This window comes from Thalassophryne amazonica, chromosome 13 (assembly GCF_902500255.1).
Source record: "Thalassophryne amazonica chromosome 13, fThaAma1.1, whole genome shotgun sequence".
NCBI lineage: Eukaryota > Metazoa > Chordata > Actinopteri > Batrachoidiformes > Batrachoididae > Thalassophryne > Thalassophryne amazonica.
In genome coordinates, this window is record NC_047115.1 from 78,397,037 (window position 1) to 78,418,409 (window position 21,373).

At 40.6% G+C, this 21,373-nt stretch overlaps 1 protein-coding gene across 1 annotated transcript in view; it reads left to right on the forward strand.

The window, feature by feature from the left end:
• Positions 1–243: 243 nt before the first annotated feature.
• hs3st1l1 (heparan sulfate (glucosamine) 3-O-sulfotransferase 1-like1) overlaps positions 244–21,373 on the forward strand; it is a 198,848-nt gene continuing 177,718 nt past the window's right edge. Inside the window, exon 1 of the mRNA XM_034185070.1 lies at positions 244–570. The gene's annotated coding sequence lies outside the window, so the exon portion shown is untranslated. The remainder of the gene's footprint in view (positions 571–21,373) is intronic.

Here is a 21,373-nt window from a genome sequence, read left to right on the forward strand (position 1 = left end):
AAAAGTGGTGTTATTTTAAACAGCATTTTGAAGTGTTTGTTTTCTCCATATATTAGTTCTTTATTTATTGTACCAGTTATAAAACATTTTAGTCCACTGTCCACGTGCCAAGCAGCACTTTCAAATTCTATTTTTGAGAAACACATCATGACACCGTGTCTCTGATCTTTAACAGATCACCTGAGCAGTTTTGCGATGCAGATTAAAGCGTGTGAGCTGTGACATGGTGGTGCTGCAGAGGAGCAGCGCGCAGAGGAGCAGTGAGAGGAGCACCTTGCGCGGCTCCTCCCCGCTTCTTGTAGTGTGCAGTCTCTTCTCTCTCTGCAGGCACGTCCATGTGCGCAGGAGACGGAGTCGAGTTCTCCACGCTGAGCAAACGATGATCTCTTTCCGCTCCGGTGTCTGCTTTCCAAAGCATCAGTGATGAGAGGAAGCCGGAGCACAGACGCGCGCTTCTCCCCTGTGCGGACCGGCAGTGCGCAAAAGTGCGCTCTGTTCTTCAGCATCACCATCAGCACCATCAGCACCTGAGATCGACGCTGAGATCCTGACCAGAAGCCCCGCTACGAGGTAATCACATTTGTTCTGTTCATCCACGCTGTGTGGAACGCGCTCCACAGCGCGCACGCTGACTAAACGATCACTTGAATTACAAAGCAAGTGAATTCACGGAGCCACAGTCAATGTAAGTTGCTGTGACATTTCATACCAGAGCTTTTGTGTAACGAGTGTTTATTGTTCCACTGGGTACAGAAAATGTAAAATAGTCATTATAAGCTTTCTTTGAGTTCAAAAGATATTTTCTTGTAATATTGGACACTCTGACCAGGGCTGCCAAACTTTTGAATGAAAGCTTTTTAGTTGCTTGAACTTCATAGATTTTTTTAATGATTTGTAGCACAATGTGAACAAAAGCTGAAGCATCACAAACACCTTGCTGGTGTTTATCTCCTGCAGTTTAGATCGCTTTTATATTTTTCCTCCCTCAGTGTGTCATACATGTTCTACCAGATTCACCCAGTCAAATCCCTGCACTCTGAATTTGCATCCTGCATGAACATCACAGGATGCAAAGTGCTACAGGCTATGCACTTCACCTTTAATTATGAGCATGTGGGTGTGAGCTCACTGAGATTCTGCAGCTGCAAGATTTCTCAAAGGCGCAAACCACACAGCAGCATCTGAATGAAAGTTTGATGAAGAAATGAAACTCTGATATTTTCCCCCCTGTTTTTCTTTCTTTTCTTTTTTTTTACTGCAGCCATGTCTCTTAGTAAAACATAAGCATCAGTTGTTGGTGTTTGAGCAGTTTTAAGCAGTTTTCATTTATAGACAGCACTTAACAGCACATACTGTATTTGGAACAAATGCCACGTGTTAATCTTAGTACCTTTAGGATACATCACAGAAGTGGTGTGCGCACATGCCAGTGCATTTGTTTGTGCACTCTTCACAGAGTATTCACACAAAGGCAGGACTGAGATCAGTCCTGTCAGTCGGTCGACAGTCTTCAAAAATGTTTATTTTTCTGATTTACAAGATTAGTCTTGCTTTTTAATTTTTTTTTTTTTGCCAAAGGCATTGTTATATCTCCAGTGAGATGCCTTTGATTGCTTTGAAATTATTAAAAATAATGTTTCCAGTGCATTCCATTAATAGCAGTCCAGATTTTAGAATATATATATATATATATATATATATATATATATATATATATAAAAGGATTAAACAATGAGAAGTCATGCATTATACGGTTTGAATGCACGAAAACACCACGACGCGAAGCGGAGTGCATTCAAACCGTATAATGCACGGCTTCGAGTTGTTTAATCCACTTATACCATGGTCCCACACAGTGAGCTAACAGACAAATATTTATTTAACTTTTTTCGTGTTCTCTTCTTCTTTCCCGTCTTCAATCTTCTCCAGTTTGTCCGATGTTAAATATTTATGCTGTTGCTTTTGCTGTTCTTCTCGTTTGCTCTCCTCATCTTCCCATTCCTCAAATGTTTTATTTTGGCCAAAAATATTAAAATTCACTTGGAAATCCATGTTTTATCACATTTCACCTGTCAAAACACAGCTGATCTGCGCCAACTGATTTGCGTGTTGCTATGGTGACGACCAAAGCGGAGTGATATGACAGTGACTTTACTCACCGAACTACGTGTGCGTATACATGAAAATAATGCACGCCAGTTAGACATGAAATTCTCACTGACCATGGTATATATATATATATATATATATATATATATATATAACATTTCCTGTATCTCCAGTGATTTATTGACATAAGAAATGTCTTAGCCTTAATTTCCATCCACCAAACTTAATGAAATGCTGCTGATTCAAGATGTTACCTGCACGTTTGTGACATGTGTTTTCTGTCATTGCATTATCAAAGCTGTACTTCATCTGCAGCATTACCAGTCCTTTTTCATTAGTACTGCATTTTTCTTTATGTTTTATGAAATGTTTGATCATCTCTCAAACAAGTCTGTGCATTTTGATAGAAATATTTAGAACATGACAATGACAATATCAAGCATGAAAACAAACCTGTGTTGCTTATGCAATTATGACCTCAAGTCAATAGAATTTCATAATTAAGTGCAAACCTGCCACAAAATCCTAGATTTATACCCTACTGCAATAGTTTTAATGCACTGCATCATAGTTTAAAGAAAAAGTTTTGCGTAACAGTAATGAGATTTACCCCGTCGCAGCAGATTAGAACGAGTGTTTCTAAGTAAGAAAGCTGAAATGGACCAGTGGCTCTGCTGCAAACTCTGACTCTCATCTCATTCTAATTCGAATAATTCACCGGTCATGAACTGCAGTATTGGTCGGAAGCAACATTTTTACTGCACACAAAGAGCTTCTTATAACAGACAGTTTACTCAGCGTAAACAAAGGATTAGAAATTTATCAAGTTATGTCGAAAATATTCTGATGAACAAAGAATTCACGACCACAAAATTTTTGTCATTGGTACTGATGTCAATTAAAATCTACAATTACACTCAATGCTATTATAAACACATAATTACGGTTATTATTTTTTTTTCTTATTATTTTGCCTGTCCCAGCAAGTCATAGGGCATGAGGCGGGGTACACCCTGGACAGGATGCCAGTCTGTCACAGGTTTGCATATAGGCAGACAAACAGATTCACACCTACCATCAATTTAGAGTCACCAAATCAACCTGAATGTCTTTAGAAGTGGGAGGAAGCCGGAGCACCCAGAGGGAACCCATACAAACACAGGGAGAAAATGCACACTCCACACAGAAAGGCCCAGCCAGGAAGCAATCCTACAGCCTTCTTTCTGTGATGCAACCACCATGCTGCCCAGTTGAAGACCAGCCATGCCCTTTATTCATATAAAAAGGAAGTGCATCCAGTGTAATAAAGAAATAAATAAACCTTGTAACAAATCAATATGCAGGTCCACATCAGATGTGGTGTGACCATTCCGAGTGAGAAGTTGAAAGCGCATACTATAGTTTTTTTTTTTTTTTTTGTACATTTTGCTCTTATTATTAATATTATTTTTAAATTTTTTTAAATAGGATGTTTGGGAAAATGGCTTATGAATGTGAGGCCAGAAGTTCATTTCCAAAATCAAGCAGGATAATCACTCAGCGGCTGTTGGGCAAGGTCCTTTACCCTCAGGTTTGTCCTGGTCTGTGCACTTCAGTGTCTTCTATTGCAGCACTTTGACCTTGGCAAGTGTGCGTGCGTGCGTGCATGTGTGTGTGTGTGTGTAAATGGGTGAAAGTAGGCATATTATAACATAGTCTGAGCATCTGCATCAGTTGGAAAGCATGTTATGAATGCACTCCATTTACTGCTTTTATAGCTTGAAAGTGTATTTTCTTAAAAAATTCAGGATGGTCAGTGGGTCTGCAGGTCACAGTTGAGCCATAAACATACTTAGGGCTCTGTCACACTTCACTCTGTCACACAGCACTATCAGGTCTGGATAACTGGTTTGGCTGGACGCAAATGCAGGACTCTGACAACAAGCTCTGTAGGTAAAAGCAGTTTATTGAAATAGTAAATGGGGTCCGGTACACAGTAAAGCAGTCCAACAAGAGTAACAAAACCAAAAACATCAGGCAAAGGTGTGGTCGAGGATACAGGCAGGTAATCAGAACACACAAGAGGCAAGCAGGTCGAGAATACAAACAGAGCTGGAGAGAAGGCACTAGGCGCATCAATCTGGCAAATGACAAGGGGAACTGTGGAGCTTAAATACACCCAGGTGATGAGGTGCTGATTGGAGACAGGTGTGCATGGAATGAACCAGAAGGAGGGCGTGACCAGAGAGAGAGAGAGAGGGAAACACCCACCACCAAGAGTCAGCAGAGACAGATGAGAGAAAGGGACAGACAAACCCAACAGAAAAAAACAGCAAGAGACTAGACATAACAGAATCAACAAACAAAACCCCAATCCTGACAAGCACGAGTCTAGCGGAATCAGGTGGAATGTGAAAAAAAAAAATGAAATTTGTGCCACACCTGGGAGGACTGGGACCTGGGATTGTGGAGGACAGCCATCCGAATAATCAAATTGTGCTCCAGCCCGCCCCCACTGATCTGTGCGCATGCCATGTGCATGAGCCTCCGAACGCAGTACAGATGTAGGTGGAATGCTTTAAGAGTAACCTGGACAGCTGCCAGGATGCAGTAAGAACAATAAGAATGCACGTACAAGCTGGACAACTGTGGTCTGATAGCAGTTTGGCACAATATATTCCAGCAGCACTAAAGGTGCGCTCCTGGTGCATTCAGGCAAATTGGAGACATTCAGCCAGGGTTCAACATGGCGGAAACATGCAGAACGTTCACCCATACATGATCACAATGTCACGAATCCCATTTTCACATTGTCCAATTTTTTAGAATGCGGTCAGATGTCACTTCCACTGCCGTTCGATATTTTCCCACTTCGACTGCACCCCACATTTTGAAAATAAGCAAAATATTCAGGGCAACCGCAAGACTGTACCCGACTGTTTGGACTATGCTCAGAATGCTGTCTGATGGCTACAAACGCACTTGGACACCTCCCGAATGTGGGTCGAATTTTCATTCAGCGGGCGTTGGGCCTCTATTGTCTGGAGGGTATTACTGCCTCCTCACATTTCAGAATGCATGTGAACAGCAGATTGTTGCAGAGTTTACATATGTGTGATTTTGTGTCATGTTGACTTGTTTTTAATGTCATGCCTGCATAGCTTTTGATGCAATTATTGCAAAATCACAGTTCAAGTGGAAGAAATGCTACTGCTCCACACTCATTCAACCTCTGTTTAAGACAACAACAAAAAAACAGCCTGGCAGACAGACTGCCACTCCTGCTGTAGCTCTGCCCTCATGTAGATGTAGTTTCGTATGTGGCTACAGCCTCATGTTCCGCTGCAGAAAACAGGCTCAGCACATTTCTGCACAAATAATCTCTTTTCACATTATAAGGATTGAGGACAAAGTGACTGTCACCTCTTATCTGTGCAGCCGTGAGGCCTCTGAACTGAGCTTAACAGTCAAAGTGCATTCACAGCCGAGGAGGCTGTAAGTCCACAGCCCTTGAGAAATAACGAGCACTCACAACTGTTTTCGAGAGTCTGCATGCCAGGATCAGTGTGTAGGATGAATGAATTTATCCAGAAAGGGTTTTAAATAAAATTAATATTTTACCTTCTCATAGACATCCTCATCTGTTCTGGAAAAAAAGAAGTTGAAGTTATAAACTCAGGTCAGTTTTGCTCCATTTTATTATTATTATTATTATTATTATTATTATTAATTTACTTTTCATGATTTTGACAAAGGGTTATTTTTATTCACTGATGCCATTCATATTAAAGAACAATTTAATCCAACAACTTAGTGTTTTATTTTAAAATATTTAGAACATTGGACACCTTACTTTCATTCAGGACAACAGACAAAAGTTAAGAATTTTCATTATTCATTAAGTCATTAAGTTATAATAAATAAATAAATAAATAAAAACAAAGTAATGTGGGGTTTTTTGTTTTGTTTTGTTTTTTTGCTGATCCAAAAAATTATCTGGTCCGTGGCTTAAAAAAAACAAAAAAACAACCTGTATCTGATCTTGGCTTTTGTGATCAGGTGACACCCCCAATGGAAAATATTGAGCTTTGATTAAATCTTGCCAACAACACAGGAAGCAGATATGGTGATTTTTTTTTTTTTTTGGGGGGGGGGGGGGGGGGGGTGTATTTATTTATTTATTAATTTATTTTAAAGTTGAGCATTCATGTGGTTTTGGAAATGCTAACACTTGAGACAGTACTATTCATAACATCCACAAATGTAAGACAAATGTAAGACTGTGAAAAAAGGTCATTATAAAGGCAATTGCTTTTTATGAGAACTGCAACTGGCCAAGCAAGTGGGGTGCACACTGACAGCAAAAAGCAGATCTTGTTATTTTCATAACTGAATGATAATATTGGAGTGACTGCCTGACGCAAAACTGGCACAAATATTTTATTTTCACACAACATCATGGATGAGTAAAGGTGACAGGATGGCAGGTGCACGCTGTGTAGGATTTTCTTGCCAGTCAGTGTTTATGAGTGGAATTGTAAAGCTGATGGTGTTCAGGGAGGTGTTATGATTTCTAAACCCCCAAAGAAGGCTCAAGGTGTCTCAGTGATGTATGACTGGGCAAATATACAGGGTCAGCGGATGTTACACCTTAATGTGCAGCGGAGGAGAGTTTCCAGTGAGATTGATGGAGGAGAGAAAGAGTAGGTGGAGAGGAGAAGCAGTTGGTTGTGCACAATTTCCTATTATTATCTTTTGGTTAGATGGACTTTATCCATCTTGCTCTGCAAGAGCAAAGGAAAAAAAAAAAAAAAAAAAAACAACAAAAAAAACCCCCACATTTTTTTCCCCAAATGTTTCCCAAATTGAGACTAATAGAAAATAACAAGAAAATGAAATTAATATTTGATGAGGTTAAGTTTGTGGAATTAAAGAATGCAAAGCGTTAGCTGAGGCACAGGGGGACTTTAAAAAATGTTAATTAATTCCTGAGTATTTCTTTCTCCTTTTCAGTTTGAAGTTGCCTGATTCTCCCACAAGAGATAAGAGTTACCATGAAAGAACAAAGCATTTTAGCAGTAAAATGTGCTTGATCCAGTCTCAGGGCCCCAATTTCTGAGTTAATAACCTGCACAATAAAGAGCGCAGGCCATGTGACTGGAGGAAGTTGTAGATTTCTCTTGTTACCATAGTGACTGGTTTCAGGAGGGCCAGGTTTCAGTAGTTTTTATGTATGTCCAGTTAAATGGAAGTTGTCAGCTGTCATGTGCTTGATGATTGACTTTGATCCAAGCTAATGATTGTTCCTTTCATCCTTGAGCTACAGGAATTACTTAATTATGCTGTGAAGAGAATATGCAAATGAATTCAAAACTCTGCTGTTTTACCACCTCTTGTTTTCTTGGCTTTTGGGTGATGTTAATGTAGATTCTGAGTGTGGAAAGTGCATGTTACTGATCTTATATATTATGTTTCGCCAGTGGAGGGCCCAGGGTCAAGTATCAACCCACCCTTTTTTTTTTTTGAAGAAAGTTGGTAAACACCCACCTGAAATCAAATGAAAACACATGGAATTTATTTAATGAATAAGAAAAAGGCAAAAAATGGGTTAAAATCATGCATGGCATGGAAGGTTCCCCTGCTTAAATCAGCACACGTCCAGGCCCGTCTTAAGTTTGCCCATGGATGATCCAGAGGAGTAATGGGAGAAAGTTATGTGGTCAGATGAGACCAACATAGAACTTTTTGGTCTTAATTCCACTCGCTGTGTTTGGAGGAAGAAGAATGCTGAGTACCATCCCAAAAACACCATCCCTACTGTGAAGCATGGGGGTGGAAACATCATACCCTGGGGTTGCTCTTGTGCAAAGGGGACAGGACGACTGCACCGTATTGAAGGGAGGATGGACGGGGTCATGTATTGCGAGATTTTGGAAAACAACCTCCTTCCCTCAGTTAGAGCATTGAAGATGGGTCATGGATGGGTCTTCCAGCATCAATCAATCAATTCAATCAATTTTTTTATATAGCGCCAAATCACAACAAACAGTTGCCCCAAGGCACTTTATATTGTAAGGCAAGGCCATACAATAATTATGTAAAACCCCAACGGTCAAAACGACCCCCTGTGAGCAAGCACTTGGCTACAGTGGGAAGGAAAAACTCCCTTTTAACAGGAAGAAACCTCCAGCAGAACCAGGCTCAGGGAGGGGCAGTCTTCTGCTGGGACTGGTTGGGGCTGAGGGAGAGAACCAGGAAAAAGACATGCTGTGGAGGGGAGCAGAGATCAATCACTAATGATTAAATGCAGAGTGGTGCATATAGAGCAAAAAGAGAAAGAAACAGTGCATCATGGGAACCCCCAGGCAGTCTACATCTATAGCAGCATAACTAAGGGATGGTTCAGGGTCACCTGATCCAGCCCTAACTATAAGCTTTAGCAAAAAGGAAAGTTTTAAGCCTAATCTTAAAAGTAGAGAGGGTGTCTGTCTCCCTGATCTGAATTGGGAGCTGGTTCCACAGGAGAGGAGCCTGAAAGCTGAAGGCTCTGCCTCCCATTCTACTCTTACAAACCCTAGGAACTACAAGTATGCCTGCAGTCTGAGAGCGAAGCGCTCTATTGGGGTGATATGGTACTACAAGGTCCCTAAGATAAGATGGGACCTGATTATTCAAAACCTTATAAGTAAGAAGAAGAATTTTAAATTCTATTCTAGAATTAACAGGAAGCCAATGAAGAGAGGCCAATATGGGTGAGATATGCATGACAATGCATATCTCACCCATATTGCATGACAGCAATATGGCATGACAGCATGACAATGACCCGAGGCACACAGCCAGGATAACCAAGGAGTGGCTCCGTAAGAAGCAAATCAAGGTTCTGGAGTGGCCTGGCCAGTCTCCAGACCTAAACCCAATAGAAAATCTTTGGAGGGAGCTGAAACTCTGTGTTTCTCAGCGACAGCCCAGTAAGCTGGCTGAGAGAAGATCTGTGTGCACATTAAGATGCTAAATTAACATTAAAAATTTATGTAATTAACAATAAAATAAAAGGTTGAGTTCTACAAAAAAATTTGAGGTCTAAAGTCTACCATTATAAAAACATTCTGTACTCACACACCAATGCAGCAAGGGGCAGGATATCATCTATTTATTAAAGCATGAGTGTGTGCATGCATGAGTGATTTTATTTAGTAAGTTCAATGTAAGTACGTAATATAATTGTAAATACATTAAAATACATAGCTGACACAAGCAAGTGAAACACTTATTTCCATTGGGTCAATTTAAAAATTAAAAAACAAAATAAAACTAAAACAATAATGATGATAATAATAACACTAATAATAATAATAATAATAATAATAATAATAATAATAATAATAATAAATATGTGAATATGTTAACTAGATCCTAAACAGTTTATCAATACATTAAGACACTAAAAAATTTGAGGTCTAAGGTCTACCATTATAAAAACATTCTGGAATTACACACCATTCCAACTCATTACAGGAACTCTGCACAATATATTACCACCCTTGAAAAATGTCAGCTATCTATGCTATAAACACTACCAAATCTATCTGTCTATACAGAAATTTGGAAATTGATCATTTTGGCTCAGGTCTCATCAGCACTGCAGAGCTGATGATGATGAAGATGATGATGATGATAATGATGATGATGATGCAGGCTATGATCACACCTGGAGAAAGAAATGGTCTGGTAATGTGTAATATACTTTTCTTATAGATATGACTTGCTTCAAAGTCATTTTCACATGAAGGTATAAGTCATGGAAATGATTAAACTGTGATTGTGTTGTGGAAACCAGCAGATTTTGCACTTGCATTTTGCAATTGCATGCTCCCTCAAATCTTGCGACATCTGTGGCATTGTGCTGTGTGATAAAACTGCACCTTTCAGAGTGGCCTTTTATTGTGGACAGTCTAAGGCACACCTGTGCACTAATCATGGTGTCTAATCACCATCTTGATATGGCACACCTGTGAGGTGGGATGGATTATCTCAGCAAAGGAGAAGTGCTCACTATCACAGATTTAAACTGGTTTGTGAACAATATTTGAGGGAAATGGTGATATTGTGTATGTGGAAAAAGTTTTAGATCTTTGAGTTCATCTCATACAAAATGGGAGCAAAACCAAAAGTGTTGCGTTTATATTTTTGTTGAGTGTATATACGTGTCCAAGAATTCAAGTTCCTAGGACTACACATCTCTGAGGAATTTGGCTGGACAGCCAATACCAATCATATGGTTAAAAAAGCCCAGCAACGCCTATTTTTCCTAAGAACATTGAAAAAGAACAAGCTGCCTCTGCCTCTGTTGAAGAATTTCTACAGCTGCACCATCGAGAGCGTACTCACATATGGATGTACGGTGTGGTACGCCAGCTGCACCGCATCTGAGAAGAAACAGCTTCAGCAAGTGATTAAAACAGCTCAGCGGATCATCGGTTGCCCGCTCCCATCCCTGGCTGAGATTTACTCAAAAGGCCTTCTCGGACGGGCCACAAAGATCACAAATGATCCCTACCATCCGGGACACTCCCTCTTCTCCATCCTCCCATCTGGCAGGCTCAGGGTTATCCGAGCCCGCACAAACAGACTGAAGGACAGCTTTTTCCCAATGGCTGTGAAAAGACTTTTACAAGAATATTGACTACTTGTATCGCACCGGGGATTATACTGCACTGTTTTTATTATTGCACCGGATATCCCCTCCACTGTTTTATTTTTTTAAAATATGTATTTAATATTCATTATCTTATTTATACTGAGTTTTTAACAGACTATATATTTTATATGTGATAGTCTATTGTATATTGTAATTTATCTGTGAGGGCGCTGCTGCACAGGGGTGTTGCCGAACGACATTTCATTGCGTTCTTTATACAATGACAATAAAGCTTATTCATTCATATATATATATATATATATATATATATATATATATATATATATATATATATATATATATATATATATATGCAGATAATCAATGCACCCACACCTCTTAAAAGTAACCATCTATGTACCACAGCCAGGTGAAATATGGGCATGCTTTTGGTCTCAAAAATGAGGCACCTGCTGGATTATATACAGAGAAAAATATCCAAAATATCATACCTGACAGTGTTTCATAATGCAAGGGATATTCCTCATCTGAATTTACTAAAGAAACTGCTCATTGGACATGAAGTCATTCCAGTGCCACCCAAGGATCCTCCAAAAATCCAGGTACAATAGACATCCAATCATCACTGGTTACGTATGGCACAAGTCTCACAACTACACAGTAAGGTTAATATCTCATTAGGCTGCAACAGCCTGTGAACAGCATCCGCGATGAAACCCGATGAAATTTGCACAGTTCAGCTCGAGATCCACAGCTGCTCCCCATCCCCTCAGCTCAGTCACAGGGCGGTGTCCACGTGTTGCTTGATTTTTGAACAGACCCAAAATTACCCACGATAAACTCTGTCACAAAATTGTCAGGTGGGCATCTCTTACTCCTCACCACATAGTCTCTGTGACTCAGCACATACATGTGTGACAACTTGTGAGAAGTTGGCACACACTTTTCCTTTTATATGATGGGAAATCAACACTCCTGCAGCCTCCAGCCACCCGGCTCTGTAGCCGGCCGGCACTCACCTGACAAGCAGACGTGTGAGCGAGCTGGACGTGTCCTGTCTGACCACAGACGAGCTGCATGTTTATTTATTTATTTTTCTGAGGACAGAAGTGGATTTATGTTTAATGCTGCTGGTCAGCGCACACCCGACGTGCACACGCATGCTGGGCACATCCTGTCCAGCCAAGGATGACCTGCACAAACTGGATTTATTGTTTATTTATTAATTTATTATTGTGTGGACAGAACTGGATTTATGTTTAATACTCCTGGTCGGCACACACCCAGTGTGCACATGCATGCTGCACACATCCTGTCTGGCCATAGATGACCTCCACAAACCAGGTTTATTGTTTTTCAAATTTATTTATGTATCATTCTGAGGAAGGGTTAGATTTAAGTTCCATGGCCCTGGTTGGCGGCCATCCACTGTGCTTGATGGACAATGTCAGCACTGTGGCTTCATTGTTTTATTTTTATCAGAGCACTTTCAAAAGATGACGATGCCCACACATCCTGTCCTGCCAAGGAAGAGGTGCGCCATCTGATTGAACTCAGTTTTATGCATGGACGCACAGTCTGGCTGTGCATGGACACTGACTGCATCCTGTCCAGCCACAGAGGAGTGCACAAACCAGACTTTTTTCTTTTTATTTATTTATTTTTCTGAGAAACACAGTCTCATGGAGCAAGGACAACGGACTTCACCTGTGTGGAGAATGAGAATGAAAGTAACTTCAAGAACAATGTGAGTAGTGTTCTGTAATATAAGTGTTGTTTAGGTACCTCAATTAAATTAATAAAATATAAAGAATATTATTAACAGTAAAGATAATAGTCAATATGTGGCTTGTGATTTATGACAAGAAAATGTGTTCAGGGTTGGCACCACAGTGGATTTGTGGTTAGCACTGTTGCCTCCCAGCGAGAAGGTCATGGGTTCAATTCCCATCTGTGGTCTTTCTGTGTGGAGTTTGTGTGTCCTCCCCCTGCTTGCATGGGTTCTATCCAGGTGCTCCGGCTTCCTCCCACATCCAAAAACAAGCAGGTTAGGTGGATTGGAACTTTAAGTTGTCTGTAGGTGTGCATGTGGGTGTGAATGTGTTTGTTTGTCCATATGTGGCCCTGCGACAGACTGGCGTCCTATCCAGGGTGAACCCTGCCTCAAGCTCTATGACTGCTGGGATAGGCTCCAGCCCTCCATGACCCTTAATTGGACTACGTAGTTGAAGATGAGTGAGTGAGTGTGAATTAAATGGACACCCCAAGCATCTATACCTCCAGATGTGCTGAGATTTATGTCACCTTGAGTAATCTGGGATTCCGTCTGTAATCTGTTGTTGTAGTCTGTTGACTGCTGGCATGTGTTCAGAATTCCATCCATTATCCATTTATTCCAGGTGAGGATCATGGGGAGGCTGGAGTCTATCCAAGCGAGGCTTGCCAACTCTCTGAAAAATAAATAAGGGACACCTCACCGACAGGGCCGACCGGCCAACTGACCATTGCCTTCACCCTTCCCAGCATGTGTGTGAAATGATTTTTACCCATTTGACTATTGACTTGACCATGAATTTAAGTAGATGCATATGCATTTGTTCTGATATGAACACGTGGAAAACAAATGATTATTTAGCAATTTATTTTTAGTGCAAAATTAATTTTCACTCACAATTTCAATATGAACATCCTGTCCTGCTTCAAACCATAAAAAAAAAAAAAATATATTCTTTACATACAATATCTGCCTCTGGCGTGGCTTGGTGGACAACAAACTCGTCGAGGGTTCTCCTGGTTGTCTTGTCCCTCATATTTTTCATGTATCCTGCACTAGAATCATGCAGCTTCAAGTCGGCCAGTCCACCATGGGCTATAGAAAATGCACGGTGGCACACAGTACAGTGCGCTTTATAGCTGTTGTTGCACACCTTTTCCACCCAGCCATTTTCCTGTTCCCATTTGCCCCTGTATTTTTGCATTATTTTTTGATGTTTTTGAAGAGGAGTAACGATGTTACAGACATTGTTGTTCGTAGGCGTATCTGCAGTGTCGGTGTCTGTATTGGTAGCAGCCATGCTGCTTTGTTATGGTCGTCTGACGACCGTCGTCGGCTCATGACGTCTCTCTTCTCATCCGGTATCTTCTTGCAAGCAGATGTCCCTCGACCAATGAGATAAGAGTGATTCTGTATTTTCAACTCGTGTCTGTCATCTCATTGGTGAAGAGCAGGAGAGGGCCTGGGATCAAATTTACCGTAAGTTTCCATATAAAACGCCAGTCAACTGACATTCATTCCACATTCATTCCACATTCCACCGACATTTTACAGACTTTTTGATTCTCACAGAACTATGGGACAAACTGTGTCCCGTTTCAGGTCAATACGGAACGCACACTTTTATTTCCAAATAAGGGACGATTCCATTTTTCGAGGGACGGTTGGAAACCCTAATCCAAGAGGTCATTGGGCGAGAAGCAGGGTAGACCCTGGACAGGCCACCAAATTCACACTCCAACCTGCTGTCAATTTGGAGTCACAAATTCACCTAACCTGCATGTCTTTGGAAATGGCAAGAAGCCGGAGCAGTTGGATGGAACGCACGCAAACAGAAGCAGAATAATGCAAAATCCCCACAGAAAGGACCAGGCTAGAAGCAAACCTGAGATCTTCTCGCTGTGCGGCAATGGGGCACTGTTACTTTTATAATTGCTTGCAAGTACTTATACTGTAATTTATATTTATTTACATCATTTTGTGTGTGTGTGTGTGTGTGTGTGTGTTGGCCATATTCTTTGGTAAAGAGAAATCCAGCACTTGTTATTTACAGTATTATGACTAGGTTGCCTATGTACAATCAGTCATCCTGCATTGTGATGGTAATCTTACACCCGGCCTGATATTCATGTGTGCCTGTAGAGTTGGGTGAATACCTCATCCTTCTCCCCCATGATCAGAATAACATTTCACATCAGCCTTGTGGGGAGAAATTAGAAGATTAGCACAAACGTTATGCTAATTCTCTATGTGTCTTGCAGCATTTTAAATCTTCCACATGCCATTGTTATTTTAAGTTGCTCTGCAATTGAGTGTGCAAGAAAACTCTACTTACAGGTATTCAGGGTCCTGAGTATCATCATGTGCTAGTAACCTGAGCGCGGACTGTGCTGTTGGCTGGAAGGACTTCTTGATTCATACATAATAGATAAGTCACTGTAACTTACAGTACAGGGCATAACTAGGCTAATGCCCAGATTTGCATATTTTTACCAACTTCCATAATTCATGAGTGTGCAGCCAGCAGGGATCCACCTAAGTCCATATGTTGCAGGCTACATCTCAGAACTGATGCTGATAGCGTACTCGAACCACTAAAATAAATTAATAAATTAATAAATAAAAAGCAGCATCAAATGCCTCAGAGTTTAAACACAGCCTTTGGGGAAATCACACAATTCTGATGACAGAACCAGAAAACAAGGCTTTACTAAATTTAAGGCATTCAAAAGTAATAAGATCGGATAGCAGCAGGTGAACAAGGAGGCAGTGGAGGGTGGTGACACCTTATCATAAACACATTTCTAATTTTCATCAAGAGATTCAACAAAGCCAAGTTATATGAAGTAGATTTATCATTCCACATGATGACAAGCTCATTCATTTATTTATATATTACTTTTGTAGTCTGACAGACACACAAGTTGGCACATTCTTCATTATTTTTATTTTTTAAATCACACCCGTGTCTTGTCAGATTTGTCACATTAACAGTATCTGCCGCTCGTGAGACCTCGTGATCCTGACTTGTGGAGTTTGATTTGTTTTGATTTGTATGTCGTTCCTCCACCTCCTGTATCACTCGATTTTTTTGTGGGTCTTTTTAGGTCATGGATGAAAGAAAGTAAGAGGAATGTGTGATATCTAGTGATGTCTGTATTTTCGACATGTTCTTTCTGAGAACAGAATGTTTTCATGGTACAATTTCACAGGAACAATGAACAGCATGGAGCCATAAGTGCCGCAGTACTTTAAGATAAACAGGCGAGCTACAGCTTTTTGGTTCCCTAAATGAAGAATGCTGGATAAAGGCAGCTTTAAGCATGTTAAAACAACTCAGTTCCACTTTGGATCTTCATTAAATAAAGATGAAGTATTCATCAGCAATTTCTGAAAGAATCATAGGCAGGAAAATGTTAACAGCTTGACTTTGTCAGAAAGCTGCAGTCATTTTCCTTTTTTTTTTTTTTTGGTCTGTTCCTTTTATTGTACTCAACTGCAAGTTATTTTAAAGGAGCAAATGAATACTCATGAGAACAAAATGTCAAGCAGTCGGCTCGTGCTTTCAGCATCACCACAAGCAACATTTGTGGCGTTTCTTCAAAAGGCGAAGCATTCATTTTGTCGAGATATGAAATTTGATGTTTGGAGATTTGATCTTTGGAGACATTGATTGAGGTTTATTGTTGGAAGGTCAGATATCAGTCAATCTGCACTTGGATTTCCAAGCTGAGCACAGAGGAAATGGAAATAATGACCTTGTGTCCTTTTACAAGAAAACCTCAAACCTCATTAGCAGTTGGTCAAGGAATACACTGATCACCAAAGGAGCTGCTGGGTCTTGAACAACGAGACTGTTTACAAGAAGATTCAAAGTAATTAACTTTAATAAGGATTCAGTGAAACTGTATGTGTTATCATTTGCAGTGATGGTGACTTTACTGTGTATCAGTTGTGTGCATTACACAACCAAAGCACATGAATAACCTACTAGCTCCAGCCTGACCATTATATGGGTTGGCTAATAATATCGGCTGATATGAGCCTTTTGTCATCATATTGATATCTGATTTATTTTTGCAGATATGAAAAGTTTTATTATTCAAAATAAACACTGAAGAACTGTTGAACACATGAACACTGCTGGAAATTGTGTCATTTGGCAGTTGCCATTTATCTAGCAGAGGGCACTCTACTGCCAAGCATGGCTGGGACCCCATCACGCTTTGGTCACATCAGCTATAAGAGACAGAGGCAAATTGACCAGCTGCAATTCATTTTCTATCAGAATGGGGATTTTACAAAATCAAGAGACAGGTGGTCACTATGCCACCAGCTAGGTGGAGGAAAAAGTTTCAGGTATTCTATTTTATACAAATAATAAGCGATGCGACATAAAGGCTAATATGTCTGCTGATATATATATATATATATATCAATCAATCAACTTTTTTTTTATATAGCGCCAAATCACAACAAACAGTTGCCCCAAGGCGCTTTATATTGTAAGGCAAGGCCATACAATAATTATGAAAAACCCCAACGGTCAAAACGACCCCCTGTGAGCAAGCACTTGGCAACAGTGGGAAGGAAAAACTCCTTTTAAACAGGAAGAAACCTCCAGCAGAACCAGGCTCAGGGAGGGGCAGTCTTCTGCTGAGACTGGTTGGGGCTGAGGGAAAGAACCAGGAAAAAGACATGCTGTGGAGGGGGGCAGAGATCGATCACTAATGATTAAATGCGGAGTGATGCATACAGAGCAAAAAGAGAAAGAAACAGTGCATCATGGGAACCCCCCCACAGACTACGTCTAAAGCAGCATAACCAAGGGATAGTCCAGGGTCACCCGATCCAGCCCTAACTATAAGCCTTAGCGAAAAGGAAAGTTTTAAGCCTAATCTTAAAAGTAGAGAGGGTATCTGTCTCCCTGATCTGAATTGGGAGCTGGTTCCACAGGAGAGGAGCCTGAAAGCTGAAGGCTCTGCCTCCCATTCTACTCTTACAAACCCTAGGAACTACAAGTAAGCCTGCAGTCTGAGAGCGAAGCGCTCTATTAGGGTGATATGGTACTACGAGGTCCCTAAGATAAGATGGGACCTGATTATTCAAAACCTTATAAGTAAGAAGAAGAATTTTAAATTCTATTCTAGAATTAACAGGAAGCCAATGAAGAGAGGCCAACACGGGTGAGATATGCTCTCTCCTTCTAGTCCCCATCAGTACTCTAGCTGCAGCATTTTGAATTAACTGAAGGCTTTTTAGGGAACTTTTAGGACAACCTGATAATAAAGAATTACAATAGTCCAGCCTAGAGGAAATAAATGCATGAATTAGTTTTTCAGCATCACTCTGAGACAAGACCTTTCTGATTTTAGAGATATTGCGTAAATGCAAAAAGGCAGTCCTACATATTTGTTTAATATGCGCTTTGAATGACATATCCTGATCAAAAATGACTCCAAGATTTCTCACAGTATTACTAGAGGTCAGGGAAATGCCATCCAGAGTAAAGATCTGGTTAGACACCATGCTTCTAAGATTTGTGGGGCCAAGTACAATAACTTCAGTTTTATCTGAGTTTAAAAGCAGGAAATTAGAGGTCATCCATGTCTTTATGTCTGTAAGACAATCCTGCAGTTTAGCTAATTGGTGTGTGTCCTCTGGCTTCATGGATAGATAAAGCTGGGTATCATCTGCGTAACAATGAAAATTTAAGCAATACCGTCTAATAATACTGCCTAAGGGAAGCATGTATAAAGTGAATAAAATTGGTCCCAGCACAGAACCTTGTGGAACTCCATAATTAACTTTAGTCTGCGAAGAAGATTCCCCATTTACATGAACAAACTGTAATCTATTAGACAAATATGATTCAAACCACCGCAGCGCAGTGCCTTTAATACCTATGACATGCTCTAATCTCTGTAATAAAATTTTATGGTCAACAGTATCAAAAGCAGCACTGAGGTCCAACAGAACAAGCACAGAGATAAGTCCACTGTCCGAAGCCATAAGAAGATCATTTGTAACCTTCACTAATGCTGTTTCTGTACTATGATGAATTCTAAAACCTGACTGAACCTCTTCAAATAGACCATTCCTCTGCAGGTGATCAGTTAGCTGTTTTACAACTACCCTCTCAAGAATCTTTGAGAGAAAAGGAAGGTTGGAGATTGGCCTATAATTAGCTAAAATAGCTGGGTCAAGTGATGGCTTTTTAAGTAATGGTTTAATTACTGCCACCTTAAAAGCCTGTGGTACATAGCCAACTAACAAAGATAAGTTGATAATATTTAAGATTGAAGCATTAAATAATGGTAGGACTTCCTTGAGCAGCCTGGCAGGAATGGGGTCTAATAAACATGTTGATGGTTTGGATGAAGTAACTAATGAAAATAACTCAGACAGAACAATCGGAGAGAAAGAGTCTAACCAAATACCGGCATCACTGAAAGCAGCCAAAGATAACGATACATCTTTGGGATGGTTATGAGTAATTTTTTCTCTAATAGTCAAAATTTTGTTAGCAAAGAAAGTCATGAAGTCATTACTCGTTAAAGTTAATGGAATACTCAGCTCAATAGAGCTCTGACTCTTTGTCAGCCTGGCTACAGTGCTGAAAAGAAACCTGGGGTTGTTCTTATTTTCTTCAATTAGTGATGAGTAGAAAGATGTCCTAGCTTTACGGAGGGCTTTTTTATAGAGCAACAAACTCTTTTTCCAGGCTAAGTGAAGATCTTCTAAATTAGTGAGACGCCATTTCCTCTCCAACTTACGGGTTATCTGCTTTAAGCTATGAGTTTGTGAGTTATACCACGGAGTCAGACACTTCTGATTTAAAGCTCTCTTTTTCAGAGGAGCTACAGCATCCAAAGTTGTCTTCAATGAGGATGTAAAACTATTGACGAGATACTTTAACTCCCTTACAGAGTTTAGGTAGCTACTCTGCTCTGTGTTGGTATATGACAATAGAGAACATAAAGAAGGAATCATATCCTTAAACCTAGTTACAGCGCTTTCTGAAAGACTTCTAGTGTAATGAAACTTATTCCCCACTGCAGGGTAGTCCATCAGGGTAAATGTAAATGTTATTAAAAAATGATCAGACAGAAGGGAGTTTTCAGGGAATACTGTTAAGTCTTCTATTTCCATACCATAAGTCAAAACAAGATCTAAGATATGATTAAAGTGGTGGGTGGACTCATTTACTTTTTGAGCAAAGCCAATAGAGTCTAATAATAGATTAAATGCAGTGTTGAGGCTGTCATTCTCAGCATCTGTGTGGATGTTAAAATCGCCCACTATAAGTATCTTATCTGAGCTAAGCACTAAGTCAGACAGAAGGTCTGAAAATTCACAGAGAAACTCACAGTAACATCCAGGTGGACGATAGATAATAACAAATAAAACTGGATTTTGGGACTTCCAATTTGGATGGAAAAGACTAAGAGACAAGCTTTCAAATGAATTAAAGCTCTGTCTAGGTTTTTGATTAATTAATAAGCTGGAATGGAAGATTGCTGCTAATCCTCCGCCCCGGCCCGTACTACGAGCATTCTGACAGTTAGTGTGACTCGGGGGTGTTGACTCATTTAAACTAACATATTCATCCTGCTGTAACCAGGTTTCTGTAAGGCAGAATAAATCAATACGTTGATCAATTATTATATCATTTACCAACAGGGACTTAGAAGAGAGAGACCTAATGTTTAATAGACCACATTTAACTGTTTTAGTCTGTGGTGCAGTTGAAGGTGCTATATTATTTTTTCTTTTTGAATTTTTTTGCTTAAATAGATTTTTGCTGGTTATTGGTGGTCTGGAAGCAGGCACCGTCTCTACGGGGATGGGGTAATGAGGGGATGGCAGGGGGAGAGAAGCTGCAGAGAGGTGTATAAGACCACAGCTCTGCCTCCTGGTCCCAACGCTAGACAGTCACAGTTTGGAGGATCCAAGAAAATTGGCCAGATTTCTAGAAATGAGAGCTGCTCCCTCTAAAGTGGGATGGATGCCGTCTCTCCTAACAAGACCAGGTTTTCCCCAGAAGCTTTGCCAATTATCAGTGAAGCCCACCTCATTTTTTGGACACCACTCAGACAGCCAGCAATTCAAGGAGAACATGCGGCTAAACATGTCACTCCCGGTCTGATTGCGGAGGGGCCGAGAGAAAACAACAGAGTCCGACATTGTTTTTGCAAAGTTACACACCGATTTAATGTTAATTTTAGTGACCTCCGATTGGCGTAACCGAGTGTCATTACTGCCGACGTGAATTACAATCTTACCAAATTTACGCTTAGCCTTAGCCCGCAATTTCAAATTTCCTTCAATGTCGCCTGCTCTGGCCCCCGGAAGACAATTGACAATGGTTGCTGGTGTCGCTAACTTCACATTTCTCAAAACAGAGTCGCCAATAACCAGAGTTTGATCCTCGGCGAGTGTATCGTCGAGTGGGGAAAAACGGTTAGAGATGTGCACGGGTTGACGGTGTACACGGGGCTTCTGTTTAGGGCTACGCTTCCTCCTCACAGTCACCCAGTCAGCCTGCTTTCCCGACTGCCCGGGATCCGCCAGGGGGGAACTAACGGTGGCTAAGCCACCTTGGTCCGCACCGACTACAGGGGCCTGGTTAGCTGTAGAATTTTCCACGGTGCGGAGCCAAGTCTCCAATTCGCCCAGCCTGGCCTCCAAAGCTACGAATAAGCTGCACTTATTACAAGTACCGTTACTGCTAAAGGAGGCCGAGGAACAACTAAACATTTCACAACCAGAGCAGAAAAGTGCGGGAGAGACAGGAGAAGCCGCCATGCTAAATCGGCTAAAAGCTAGTAGCTACGCAACCTAGTGGA